General features: G+C 40.1%; 1 non-coding gene across 1 annotated transcript; it reads right to left on the reverse strand.

The window, feature by feature from the left end:
* Nucleotides 1-3,097: 3,097 nt before the first annotated feature.
* On the reverse strand, nt 3,098-3,169 carry TRNAS-GGA. Its single transcript has one exon. It is a non-coding gene; the product is annotated as a tRNA-Ser (tRNA).
* Between the last annotated feature and the right edge of the window lie 9,592 nt (nt 3,170-12,761).

Consider the following 12,761-nt stretch of genomic DNA (forward strand, 5'->3'; position numbering starts at 1 on the left):
ATTCCCGTAAATTTGACTGTTTTTTGAATGCCTTATGTCCCCCCAAACCACACCCCAGTTCTATTCAGGGTTTTATTAATACATGATCTAGTCTATATCTCCACCTTTATTCCTTTGTCCTTGAATCCCTGTGTGTGTGTGTGTATATATATATATCCTCCTGTAGCTGTAATAGCCACTCCAGCTGCTCTTCAGTTTAAGTTTAGAGTTAAGTGGAACAGACACCAATCTCCAGACAGTACCCAGGTAGGTTGGAACATTGCACATAAGGTTTCCTCTGATCATTCTGGTTTGAGGGAGGCAACTGGAACTGATCAAGACTGCACTGCCCAGGTAGGAGGAGGGTACAGGTGAATAATACACAATGAAATTTTTTTGTCATTCTGTTCTGGATTTTTCCTAGTTGCCTGTTCACTTTTTGTGCTATAGATCTTTGTTTGACTGTTTTACAGAGCTCCTATGAGGTTTTTCAGCTGCCTTCTCTTTCTTTTCTTGTCTTTCCATGGGAGACTTCAGCCCTCCCATCTCACCATTTTGCTGACATTGCTGAACATGTTAAATTTTATTTGTCTTCACAATATCCCCATCTATAAGTGCATCACAATTTCCATTACTATTTCCAAATTTGTTGTATTTTGTTTATAGGTTTTTCTTTTATGAACAATGTGAACAGTTAGTAAATTATGTAAAATATGTGTCAGTTACATTATGAGAGTACTATTAGAGTTATATAACTAAGTACAATGTATAAACACTAGAGTCTCTTTGCACACTGCACAGGATATCCTAAAACTATTAATAATTAACTTCCAATAAGCTCTTTGCCAAAATTTCTGGTTTCCATATCATATTCAGGATTTCACCAGTCAGGTCCGTAAAGCATAATAATTTTGCTAGTGGAAAATGTAAAAAGGCAAATTTATTTTCATTTGAAGTTTTGATTCTTTATAAAGGGATTACATTTTCAAAAATGCTTATAAATGCTTTGAGATTGTGTGATTTGTGTATGTGTGTATGTTTGTACTGTAGACTGTTGTTTCAACTGATGTTTGATCGAGATTGGCTTTTTAATAGAAAAATAAAAAATATTGCTCTTGTGGAAGTTTCTAGTCTAAAATATGGTCAATAACTGTTCAGCTCATATCATCATTATATAATAATGTTCTACTGCAAAAAAAAAAAAAAAGCAAACAAGCTAACTGATTTCAATCCTGTTCTTACTCAATGGGCACTGGTTTAATCATGCTCCTCCTACAATATATCTGCTAACATTGGATGGTGCAGCTGGGGTGTTACCTTCCTGTTATTCCTAACCTGTGAAGGAAGAAGGAAAACATCAGTCTGCTTACTCCAAGGAGAAATAGGCAATGGATCCCAAAAGCCAGAGAGTGAAACTTAATGATGGCCACTTCATTCCTGTCCTGGGATTTGGTACCTATACACCTCCAGAAGTAACCTGGGTGGTTGTGGGTCAAGATATAAATAGTAGTGGATGTAACATGAGTGAAAGAGACTTGGGTTGTCAAGCACTGAGCTCCTGTGCAACTCTGGGAGGATCACATCATTCCACTTACCGGGCCAGAACCATGCCCTAGGAAAGAGGAGAGAGCATTCAGTCTTCACTCTGCATCAGGGTATGAAACTGTGCTCCCTGTAGATTACTCTGGGTCTGGGTTCCCCTCCAGTTTCTGTCTCTTTTCCAGCTTGGCAGAAGAGGTGAGACTCGGCTGTCAAGATCACTGACTGTCAGCTGCTTTCCTTTGTGGGTGACTGCAGTTGCAAGTTTTCTCTGTACATTTTATTAGTTCAAGAGCTCTTTCCTGCTTCCAATAATACATGACCCAGAGAAGTATTTGAAGTGGAAGATCCTGAAGATGAGATGACTGAAAATTAATGGAAGAGAATTGCTTTTCTACTGTGGGATACCTGCTTGGTGCCAGGCAAGAAACACTCCAGATGCTTTTTGCCTTGTGCTTCTGTTTCTGCTTGGAAACTTCTTCTGATGGGAACCATAGTATCACTAGAGGGGATAAGATGCAATCTTACAGGCCAGATTTTGTGATGTATCCTGGGGTTTTGTAATGTGTTTTTATTAAAGTATGGTCTGCAGTGCTTGGTCAAATAGGGGCTAGTGGACAAGTCTCTAGACTGGAAGCTAGAAAGTTTTCTATCTTGCGTTTAGAATAGATGTGACAAGGGACTGGACTTATACTTTGAGGCTCACTATTCTAATTTTTAAAATGGAAAAATTATTAAGAGACATTTTGCTGATAGAAGACAGAATTTGTTTACTTCATAGAGCACACTGGGTTGAGGGGAGGAAAGTGAAAGGGCTGTTACTGAAGCTCATGGGCTCATTCCCAGGTACATCTCCAAAAGTGAATGTCACTCAGTCATGTCCGACTCTTTGCAACCCCATGGACTATACAGTCCATGGAATTCTCCAGGCCAGAATACTGGAGTGGGTAGCCTTCCCCTTCTCCAGGGCATCTTCCCAACCCAGGGACTGAACCCAGGTCCCCTGCATTGCAGGCAGATTCTGTACCATCTGAGCCACCAGGGAAGCCCATTCCCAAATGTCCGTGCATTTAAGAAAAACCAGAACTAGACCCAGCAGAACTGTGTTATACCAATTATCTACCTCCTTGAAATGGGAAAGATTCTGAATCACATAAAAAGAAATGGAATATTATTGAGCATTGAAGACAAAGTTACCCATTTGCAATCACACAGAATAACTGGGAGAACATTAAGCTAAGTAAGCCAGAAATAGAAAGACAAATACTGCATGATATCCTTGTAGGTGGAATCCTAAATAGTGGTACTTGTAGAAGAGAGAGTAGAGGTATTGTGAGCAGAGGCTGATGACAAGACTGGGAAAAATGGAAAGATGTTAGTCAAGGGTACAGACCTTCAGTTATAGGATGCATAATTCTGGAGACCTGATGTATAGCAAGTTTGAAAGTGAAAGTGAAGTCGCTCAGTTGTGTCCAACTCATTGCGACCCTATGGACTGTAGCCTACCAGGCTCCTCCCTCCATGGGATTCTCCAGGCAAGAGTACTGGAGTGGGTTGCCATTGCCTTCTCCAGGGCATCTTCCCAACCCAGGGATTGAACCCGGGTCTCCTGCATTCCAGGCAGACGCTTTAACCTCTGAGCCACCAGGGAAGCCCATAGTTAAAAATTATGGGTTATATCTTCAGATTTTGTAGAGACTAGATATAAATCTTCTTACAAGCACCTCCAAAAGGTAGCTATGTGAGGTAGTGCTTCTGTTTACTAGCTTGCTTGTGGTAATTATTAAGAGTGGATACTTACATGAGTAAGTACAATCCAGAGAAATGCCAGGCTGGATGAAACTCAAGCTGGAATCAAGATTGCCGTGAAAAATATCAATAACCTCAGATGTGCAGATGACACCACCATAATGGCAGAAGTGAAGAGAAATTAAACAGCTTCTTGATGAAGATGAAAGTGGAAAGTGAAAAACCTGGCTTACATTGAAAAACTATGATTATGGCATCCTGTCCCATAACTTTATGGCAAATAGATGGGGAAACAATGGAAACAGTGACAGACTCTTTTTTTTTGGTTTCCAAAATTAATGTGAATGGTTTTAGCCAGGAAATTAAAAGACACTTACTCCTTGGGAGAAAAGCTATAACAAACTTGGACAGTGTATTAAAAAGCAGAGACATTACTTTGCCCACAGAGGTCCATATTGTCAAAGCTATGGTTTTTCCAGTAGTCATGTTTGTGTATGGATGTAAGTACTGGACCATAAAGAAGGCTGTGCACCAAAGAACTGATGCATTTGAACAGTGATGTTGGAGAAGACTCTTGAGAGTCCCTTGGACAGCCAGCAGATCAAACTAGTCAATCCTTGAGAAAATCAACCCTGAATATTCCTTGGAATGACTGATGCTAAAGCTGAAGCTCCAATACTTTGGCTACCTGATGCTAGTGATAACTCATGGGAAAACACCCTGATTCTGGGAAAGATTTAGAGCAAGAGGAGAAGGAGGGGACAGAGGATGAGAAGGTTTGATGGCATTACTCTCTCGATGGACATGAGTTTGAGCAAACTCTGGGAGATGGTGAAGAACAGGGAAACCGGAGTGCTGCTGTCCACGGGGTTGCAAACAGTCAGACACGACTAAGCAAGTAAATAACAAGAATAACTTATATGAGAATATCACATTGTACACCTTGAAAAGATACAGTCTTTTTTTGGGGGGGTGTATTCTGTGTGGCTTCACTGCTAGGTAGAAGTCTCAGAATCTTTTACCTTGGTTCTTGATACTTTTACTAGGCACCTTGTAACTTTGATCATTTTGCTTCAAACACCTCACATTATAAATCATATTCATGACTACAACATTTTGTTGAGTCCTTTGAGTTCTTTCATCAAGTCACTGAACCTAAAGGTGGTTTTGCCATCCTCTGATACCAGCAATCCAGCCACTGATCACCTGAAGTTGAAGGGTTCCTGGGTAGTGTTCATTTAATTACTTATTAGGAATGTTAAGGGAAACTGTCATGGGTTCATTACTACACATACAGAACTAATCAAAGACACAGAAAAAAGTTGATTCTTGGGAAGATCAAAGCTTGTGTCTAGCAATATCTTATGTGGATATTCAACTTCTACCTTTGTTGCTTATGTAGGTTGCTAAGAGGGATGCTCTGGAATTCACCCCATTCGCTATAGAGGTTGGGTTCCACCATATTGACTGTGCTCATGCCTACCAAAATGAATAGGAGATTGGCCAGGTCATTCAAAGCAAGCTTGAAGATGGCACTGTGAAGAGAGAAGACATATTCTGCACTTCAAAGGTACTGTGTGTGCACGTGTGCAAGTGATTGTGCCAATCACTTTTGACAATTACATAATAGGGTCCTTTGGTTAGGAGTTGTTTGCTGAACTATGCTTATTGGTATATTCCTAAAGTATTAGAGTTCCCTGGTGGTTCAGTGCTTAAGACTTGGTGCTTTACTGCCATGAGCCAGGATTCCATCCTTGGTCGGGGAAGTAATATCTCACAAACCATGCAGTAAGACAAAAAAAAAAAATTTACCTAGTTTATTATTAATCAACTTTCATTCTTTAACCTCTACAGCTTTGGTTAACTTCCCTTCAACCAGAGTTGGTCCAACCAGCCTTGGAAAAGTCACCAAAAAATCTTCAACTGGACTACGTCGATCTCTATATTATTAATTTTCCAGTGGCTCTGAAGGTTAGAAATTTGTGTGATCACATCAATGTTATATCTTGTGTTAGAATGTGTATCAACTTGCAGGGATGGTTGAATAAAGATTTGTCTTAGTAGGTTGAAGGGACGATTACACTAGAGTAGAATCCCCCAAATAATTATTTGTGATCATCTTGTTACTGAGTTTTGAATCCCTTACATGGATCCCATAGAAAGGCAGTAATAATCTGAGGCTCTGCTTGAAAAATTAAAGGAAATAGAAATCAGCCAGTTCTGAACAAAGTCCTGGATATGACTCCTGAGTGTCTGTGAAATTCATGAACCAAGAGTTTGGTGCAGCCATGGTGAGGTTGACACTGCCTTACATTGAACATTATGAGTTAATCTTGTCTTTTACTCTTTCAAGTTGAGCAGATTTGGTGGTGCTTCCTCTGGGTGAGTCAAATCTCTTAACTGTATAGGAAGTTGGGAGACATTGCTTACACTCTTGCCTGTCTTCACGATGAGGTTTGTAGACTGCACTTAGCCATTAAGCATGGTTTACTTAGAACTCTTGATTTCAAGTTACAGAAATAAACTCAAGCCACCTAATGCAAAATCGCTTAGTGGACTATGTAGATGGCAAGTCCCAGACACAGAGAGTTTTGAGGATTTGCAGCAGTGTTCAGAAATGTCTCCTTTCTTCTATCCCTTATCAGGACACTACTCATGATTTAGTTTATTTTTTACTAAACATTTTGCATTGGTGGCAAATATGACCCTGGGGCAGTTCAATGCTCATGGTCATGAATATTTGAGAGCATGTCTGGATCATCCACATCCCATATCCACCTAAATATAGCCTTGCAATTCACATGTCTGCCCTAGGGCACCTGATGCTCAGAGGGAAAAGAATTTCTGATATCTAGCCATATGAAGACTGCAATTTTTATTCTGGAAATTATGTCGTGTAACTTACTGCCATTTCCAGCCCAAAAAGGCATTTCAAAATAGGCAAGTACAAGAAGCAGACAAAATACAGAGAAGTCACTGTGAGTCCCTTTTAGGACCTAGAAAAATTGTATTTATTACAATGTATATTGAGTGTAAGAGATTGGAATAAGCCTCCTTCCTAAAGGTATTGCTGACAACTCCATATATGCAAATCACTTTGCAAACACTGGTATTTAGAAATTTGTAAACCTACCTGATGGAGGTTTGATCCCTGGTGCCTGGCAACCTGGCTAAATGCAGATAAATTATTTTGTGACATAAATGACTGCTTATATTCCAGCCAGGGGAGGAATTATTTCCAAAAGATGAAAATGGAAAACTGATATTTGACTCAGTGGATCTCTCTCGTATGTGGGAGGTGAGTCCAGGGAGGTGAGAACCAGGGGAGGAGTCAGCAGAGGGGGAACCTCCTTCATTTCTTCCACCTGTGAGAATGGGCTGTGGACCATCAGACTCAGAAGCTCATGAATCTAAGGGAATGGATGCTGGAGTTGTGTGGAGGAAACCATTGCTGAGATGTTCACAGAGAGGAACGGAGGAAGAGAATTTGGGACAGTGTAGACAGCCATCTTTTTCCTTCTATGTGATATGACTTCTCAGGAGTTTTTCTAAGGTGGGGCAGTAGTTTTTCTTTTTATATCATGACCTTCTTCCCGATTTTTCTTCTTGATAGTCAAGGGTAATTCTTGATGAATGAGTGTGATTACTGATGTTTTTCAGCATTAATTCTTGTTCTATTGCCCATTCCATGTGACTGTCCACCACCCCTCCCTCTCAGGTCTTGGAGATGTGTAAGGATACAGGCTGACCAAGTCCATTGGGGTGTCCAACTGCAACCACAAGCAGCTGGAGAAGATCCTGAACAAGCTGAGACTCAAGTACAAGTCTGTCTGCAACCAGATGAGCAGCTCGGCTCCTCTCCCTCATGCTCTTCAGAACCTCCTTCTTGCCCTGGAGCCAGATGTCTGTCTATCCTCCCCTCCTGTTCATCCGACCTTTGTAGATAGATGATTCTAGAGAGTAGGGCCTCTATGGTGGTGTGAATAGAATCTATAACAGTATCTCTGTTTACAAAATTCTGGGTGGAAAAGTGGGATGCTTTCCTTCTAAACTGTGGGTAGAACCCAGAACTAGAGGAAGGAGGCGTTTCCTTGAGATGAAAGGATGACCAGATGGAGGGGAAAGTGCCCTGGAGCAATCTGCATACAGGAAGGAAGATGAGGAAAACATGGAATCAGAAGTAAATTAATAAAGATACAAATCAGCTGAGATGGGTGTTAAGAGTTTGTGTGGGGTTCTGATGTCTGAATTCTTGGTCTTGGTGTCTCAGCATTTAGGAGTCTTAAACAGGGAGCACAGTTCAGAAAAATGTGTTGCAGGTAATGAAAATCATCCAGTTTAGAGGGTGAAGTTAAAAGCTCAAGGTGATACTAACAATCTATGAACATTTACTCAGGAACATCTACTCAAATGTAGAGCCCAGCTTTTGATTGTTCAATCTTGCACTGGTTCTGCCATACATGTCTATCATAAAATTAACTGTATAAATACACTTTTCTCTATTTCCCTGTTGATGTTGACATTTCCAATTTACATTTAATGATGTAGTCTTTAGCCTTTGAAATCTTTTCGTCTTTCTCTGTTATATTAATATTGCCTTTGAATATAATCTGACATTCTTCTCTGTGGGTGTTCTACAGGTGGAATGTCACCCTTATCTCAACTAGAGCAAACTGTTGGATTTCTGCAAATCACATGGAATTGTTCTTGTTGCCTGTGGTGCTCTGAGATCCCAACGAGTAAAAGAATGGTATTGAATCCTATTGAAGACACCTGGGAGTTTCCATAAAATTCAATTTTTGATGAAATATTTTAAATTATACAGTACTCTGATAACTCTCATAGGCAGAGGCAAGAGAGGGGAGGGATGGAATGAATCCTTCTTTTTTATCTTCCCATTACACAGCCATTTTTTCTATGTTGTATTAGATTGTCAACTTATCAATAACAAATGTCTGCATTGAAATCTATATAGAGTCCCCCAGTTGAGGCCAGAGACACAAGCTTATGTCATGATTTACTTATTGACTAATGAACATATTTCTAAAAATATATATTGCAATCCTCACTTATCTCATATCTAAAATTGGGATAATAATATGTAACTCCTATGTCTATCATGTTATAAAAAATTTCAATTTAAAGCATTTCTTTGACATCTATAGAAATATAATGATAAAATAAATGTCTCTTATTTTGAGACTACTCAATTTTTATAAATACTTTGAAAAGTTAAATTTTAAAACAATTCCTGGTCTTTTCCATCTGTTTTTCTATTCATGCCCTTGATTTTAGAAGAAAAGCAATCCCTGAGAATTAAAGAGAATATACGAAATTTGGCAATCTGGTCTCTACCCAATAATGCATCTGAGTCACCTGCAGAGCTTTGTAAACACAGACTGGGAGGTGACACAGTTGAAGTTCTGTTCAGTTTGTCTTCAGCTCAGCCATGGAATTTATATTTATTACTACATCCTAGTTGATAGTGATGATGCCAGTCCTTGGACCACACTTTCAGAAGCTCTGGTTTAGAGTCTACCTATTTAGTCTGTATGGGAAGCCTACCTACAAACTGAGTATTCAGTCTCAGCTCTTTGGCATTTCTGGATTTCCTTCCAGGGTGAACTTGGACCTGCCCGTTCTCTTGGAGGAACCAGTTCTTTGTGCCATTACCAAAAAGCACAGGAAAACGCCACTCTGGTTGTCCTTTGCAACCAGATACAACGTGGGGTTGTGGTTCTGGCCAAGGGTAACAATAAGAAGTGGATCAATGAGAACATACAGGTGATGAGCAGGGCTCTGGGCAGAGGGCTTGTAAGGAATATCTTTCCTAAGGGTCATTCTTTGTCCAGCTCTCAAGACTACACTTGAGTCAAGACAAGTTATTTGTTCTTCCCTGTACATGAATACCTTGTGTATATTCCTGATGGTTTTCTCCTCCAGATTTGGCAACAGGAGAGACAGTATGGCTAGATAGGGTTAAGGTTGGACAGAAAATAGAGATCTTAGTTTCAGAGTTATATAAACAATTTATTCTGTTACCTCATGTAAATGATATTTTATTTTCTCTGTTCTCAATTGATAAAATTTCATTATGTGGTTTTTAAAGACTGTTTGAACTACTGTAACAAAATACTACAGATTGAGTGGCTGGGAAAAATACTAAATTTGTTTCACACAGTTCTGAAGCTGGAGGTCTGAGGTCAGGATGCCCGTGTGATCAGGTGAGGGCTCTCCTCTAGGTCACAGGCTTCCCTTGTATCTTAACATGGTGGAGTGGACAACAGCTCTGTCCAACATGTCCTTTATGAGTATGATATTGTTGAAATCTCATCCATGAGGGCTCTGCCATCATGATCTAATCACCCCCAAAGTTTCTATTTATAACACCATCAACATGTAAATTTGGGGACTCAAAAATTATGGCAGCATTCTTTAACCTCCTAATCATTATGGTTATATTTTGTATTTCCCTGAGTACTAATATATTTTCATCTTCACACATTTAATATTTTTGAGTTGCTGTCTTTGAGAAATTTCTCTTCAAGACTTTGTTCACTTTAGCTATGCTGTTTCTCTTTTGGCTTCTGTGTAGGAGACTATTATTGTACTTTAGCCATAGCTGTAGAGGAAACTCTCCCCAGTTTCAGGATTTAATGCAGAGATCACTTCTGCATCTCTTGATTCTGTGGTTTGGCAAACAGCCTGCACTCAGCCCTCTTGGCTGGGCTCTCTTGTGCATTTTCAGTGCAGAGCAGCTTGGCAGTTCTGCTTTAGCAGGTGGATGTGGCTCTTGTCAGAGGATGCTGAACACCTCTCTGTATAGTTTTTCATATACAATTGGCTAGAATAAGTCTCCGTCTCAGCACTGTCATAAGATTGCCAGTCAGTGAGTGGGGGAATATCTCTTCCTTTGGGGTCGCAAAGAGTTGGACACACTGAGCGACTGAATAACAGCAAGTGCCCATATTTCCCACAGATTTTCATTGTCAATTCTGTCATATATAAAGTGTCCATAAGTACATTTCTGCCCACTCCTTTCTATTTAACTACTCAGCTTTCTGTACTGTGTTACTAAAGCGAAAATAAGTCTTGCTTTTCAGTATGGTATGTTCTTCTATTTTAAGGATGTCTTAACTGCTTTTGACTAGCTCTTCTCTCATTTAATATTAGTATCACTATACTGACTTCCACAAGAGAATATGTGTTTAAGTCTTTGGTTCATGTTGCATTGAAACACGAGATCACTTTGGAGAAAATTAATTTCTTTACAAAATTGAGCTTTTCATTTCATTATTATGATGTGAATTTTTAATAATTTGTTGTTCCTTAATGTTTAAGTACTTTTCATAACTTTGTCCACAAAGGCATTTATATAAAGTTTTTGTTAGATTTCTTCATAGATAATGAGTAGTTTGATATCAGATTCCTGAACAGGCTTTCAAGGGGAGTCTCCTCCCCAAACTGCTTCAGCTGAATGCTGTCACCCTTAGGGCGTGTTGGGGAGAGGCAATCAGTCAAACGCCAGCTCAGGTTCATTATCGAGTCAGGAGTGTCTAAAGCAGTGTGTTTGGAAAAAAACGAGTTTAGATTTTTCGTTTTTTGTCTCAAGTAATTCACTTAGAAAGATAACCAACTGATGTGCTGTAATCTTTTTGAGGTGGACTGAGAAGGAGAAGGTGTGGGAAGGAGAGGTGAGAACTCAGCAGAGGGTCCTAGGTTGCTCACCTGGAAGCTGAGGACAGACATGGCTTCCCTGTCCCCTCTTCTTGTCTCCATCCAGCTGGAAAGTCCTCCAGTCCCCAGGGGGAGGCCAGCTCCTTGGGAGAGGTGTTTGACTTTGAACTGACTCCAGAAGACATGAAGGCGATTGATGGCATCAACAGAAATATGAGATATTATGAATTTCTACCCTCAGTGACTTGCAGGTGTTTCACACATACACTGTTTTCTGTAGCAGGCAGGTCAGCAGGGGAACTAAGCTTTTTAAAAGCTTAATTCTAGGAAGCCAGTTCTGATTTCCAGCTTAAGAATCTACCAGGGGTTTTCTACAGACCTCAGACCAGAGGTTTCCTCCAGGGCTCCATTTCTCACCAACAGAAATGTGATAGGGGCTCAGGACAGCCTATCAGTAAAATCCCCTGGTTGACATCATGGTGATTTCACTACTTTGTACCCTAATCCCTGTGCCTGGTGTACCTCCTCTTAGGTTTGAGGGACCCAGTAGACACAGAGGGCACAGTGCCTGAGCTCAGTATTCTTTCAGTGTTCTTTGAACATGTTTAATCTTTATTTCTTTTTACACCAGGGGAAGATTATTGTATTAATAATAACTGTATAATAATGAATCCATCATGAATTGCATTCAAGTTTTGTTGTTGTTTTTAGTCACTCACTTGTTTCCAACTCTTGGTACTTCATGGACTATAGCCCACCAGGCTCTTCTGTCCCTGGGATTTCCCAGGCAAGAATACTGAAGTGAGTTACCATTTCCCTCTCCAGGGGATCTTGCCCCCCAGGGATCAAACCCATGTCTCCTGCTTTGCAGATGGATGGATCCTTTACCACTGAGCCACCTAGAAAGCCTGCAATCATGTTAACCCCAACACAACTATAAAATGTATGTGGATGTTTTTATGGAGGAGGGTCCTAGAAAGGCCAACATCCATTAGTGCTACGATGTCACATGGGCCTGCCCCAGCCTGTCCCCTAAGTGTCTGGGGACATTCTCCCTAATACGAATTTATTCACCAAGACACTATCCATTTCTTTCAAATTAATCTCTTCATTGTCCTTTCTTCCCTATTACAACTCCCATGTCCTCATCCTTGTTATCTCACAAAACTGAATTACAAGTAGATCTTGAGCTTAACTGACCCTCCAGTGAGTGACTGCTTAGCAGGACACACTCAGGTAAGATCATCTGGGTCTCTCTGGTTTCTTGAGTCAAGACTCACGCCATTGTTATATTTGTCCATCAGGGGTCCGTCCCCTGGGGAGCCTCTACCTTCTTGACTTTGATTTAGTCACTGACATGGGATTCCAGCTGCCTATTTACTGCATGAGGATGTCAGGATTGAAGAAACAGAAGACTAATCAAACAGGGAGAATTTGGAAGGGAGTTTAGAGAGAAGGGAATACCAATTATTGGAGAAATGATTTTGTCTCCAATGAAAGATGTCAAAACTCTCCCTATTGTTTGTATAGCTGTATCATGCTTCTGATAAAAGACATGATAATTGGAAAAAAAGGTGGAAAATTACTTTTCTGTACTTAAAGAGTTTTACTTATAGTTGTATGTTTTCCTTCATTAGGCTGTGAGTGCCTAGACTTATTTATCTTTGTGGGCTTGGGTCCACAGCCCGGCCTCTGGCGCCTGGAATCTCTTAGAATGCATTCTTTAATGAATTGAATTGAAAAAGACAGATTCTGAAAGAAAAGTAGAAACATGGAAAAAAGGAAAAAAGTAGTAATAGTAATTAGTGAGTCACCAG

This window comes from Bison bison, unplaced genomic scaffold, assembly GCF_000754665.1.
Source record: "Bison bison bison isolate TAMUID 2011002044 unplaced genomic scaffold, Bison_UMD1.0 scf7180017864063, whole genome shotgun sequence".
In the NCBI taxonomy this organism is placed as follows: domain Eukaryota; kingdom Metazoa; phylum Chordata; class Mammalia; order Artiodactyla; family Bovidae; genus Bison; species Bison bison.